The sequence below is a fragment of the Sciurus vulgaris genome, assembly GCF_902686455.1.
Source record: "Sciurus vulgaris genome assembly, chromosome: X".
NCBI classification, from domain to species: domain Eukaryota; kingdom Metazoa; phylum Chordata; class Mammalia; order Rodentia; family Sciuridae; genus Sciurus; species Sciurus vulgaris.
In genome coordinates, this window is record NC_136471.1 from 87,733,074 (window position 1) to 87,735,228 (window position 2,155).

At 44.5% G+C, this 2,155-nt stretch overlaps 1 pseudogene across 1 annotated transcript; it reads left to right on the plus strand.

Moving 5' to 3' along the window:
• Positions 1-242: 242 nt before the first annotated feature.
• LOC306652022 (max-interacting protein 1-like) lies at positions 243-1,715 on the plus strand (annotated as a pseudogene). Its single transcript has one exon. The product of its transcript is annotated as a max-interacting protein 1-like (transcript).
• Positions 1,716-2,155: the final 440 nt, after the last annotated feature.

Below are 2,155 nucleotides of genomic sequence, written 5' to 3' on the forward strand. Positions count from 1 at the left end.
GCTGTCCCTTCCCAGGAGGGAAATGGGACACATAGGAATTATCAAAAAAGAATAAATGAGGGCGGTGGTGTGGTGGGATCTGCAGAGGCGGCAGGGGCAGCGGAGAGCACAGGAGCCACAGCCAGGCTGGCCTGCCCACCCGCCGCACATGTCCCGTGCAGCTCAGAGCTGTAGCTGCCTGTGGCGCCTCCTGTGGCCAGGGACCGGACCGAAGAGGAGCTGGGTCACCACCCCCGATGCCAATGGAGCGGGTGCGGATGATCAACGTGCAGTGCCTGCTGGAGGCCCCGCCGAGTTTTTGGAGCGCCAGGAGCGAGAGTGTGAACATGGCTATGCCTCATCATTCCCTTCCATGCCAAACCCCTAGCTACAGCATTCAAAGCCCCGACGGAGGTTGAGCCGGGCATAGAAACACAGTAGCAGGAGCAGCACCACCAGCACTGCCAACAGATCTACACACAATGAGCTGGAAAAGAACCGATGAGCTCATCGGCGCCTGTGTTTAGAACGCTTAAAAGTTCTGTTTCCACTAGGACCAGACTGCACCAGGCACACAACACTTGGTTTGCTCAATAAAGCCAAAACACACATCAAGAAACTTGAAGAAGCTGAAAAGAAAAGCCAGCACCAGCTTGAGAACTTGGAATGAGAACAGAGATTTTTAAAGTGGTGACTGGAACAGCTGCAGGGTCCTCAAGAGATGGAACGAATACGAATGGACAGCTTTGGATCAACTATTTCTTCAGATCGTTCTGATTCAGAGCGAGAGGAGATTGAAGTGGATGTTGAAAGCACAGAGTTCTCCCATGGAGAAGTGGACAGTATAAGTACCACCAGCATCAGTGACATTGATGACTACAGCAGCCTGAAGAGTATTGGGAGAGATGAGAGTTATTCCAGTGCCAGTGTCAAACTTTCATTCACTTCCTAGAACCCAGCATGACATAACAGTGCAGGGCAAAATATTCACTGGGCCAATTCAGTACAGTTTCTTAAATTGGGTTCATGATGCAGTGTCCTCTTTAAAGCTAAACAAAACTATACTTGAACAAAAGGGTCATAAGACCTGTATTTAAGCAAATACTTAGCAAAAAGTGGGGTAGAGCCTCCCAGCAGAACAAATATATTCAGAATATTCATATTGGAAAAAAAAATCACAATCTCTAATGACAACGGAAAACTTGTGTGAAATGATCTTGATTTGATTTAGTTGATTTCAAAGAGGACACTGGAGATTCCATCCTCTTTTTCTAGTTTGCTCATACATTAGGTAGACACATTGAAAGATGGGGGTTATGAACCCTTCCTGAGCTTTATGGCCCTAGAGACAAAATAAAAACTATATTAAAGAAAAGATTATCAGGCATTAAGCTTGGATAGCTAAGGAGCTATTAAAACAGCCTGGGACAGCTTATCATGAAGCCTGTGGATGATCAATTCTTTAAAACAAAAACAAAACAAACCCAAACTCATTTCATGCTCTACAAAAGGAGAGACTCCCATGAAGCCTTTTGAAAGGGATCATCATGCAGCTCAGCTTTCTGTTGGATTCCATGCTAAACAAGCTAACCTTATCCTGCATTGTTAGCACTAGGGCACCCAGTCGCCATCTCGCCATCCCATGGCCTGGGGGCTGCATGGGGGCAGTCCATGCATGACAGCCTCTATCACACAAGGCCTATGAGTATGGATTGGGGAGCCAGAAGAGAAAAGCTCCACGTCAGAAGAGTTGTGCACTCAGATTAGCAGGCCAAAGTCGGAGCCACCGCAGCATTTTTGTTTGAGATTTTGATAACTGTTTATATGTGTTGAAAACCAAAATGACATCTTTTTAAAGCTTGTCCATAAGTAAACATAGATGTCTTTTATAGTGGAAAAACACATGGGAAAAATCATCTATTTTGATGCAGCATTTGATAATGATAAAACACCTCACACCTCACTCTTTATAGTGCACAAAATGAATGAGGTCTGGGCTAGGTAGAAAAAAGGTCAATGCTGTTTTTGTTTTCTTTTAGAATCATTACCTTTTACCAGCTTTTAACCATCTGATATCCATAATAGACACACTATCATAGTTAACATAGTTAAGTTCAGCACTTGTCTCATTTTAATGTAAAGATTTGCTTCCATTTTCTACAGGCAGTCTTCTTCA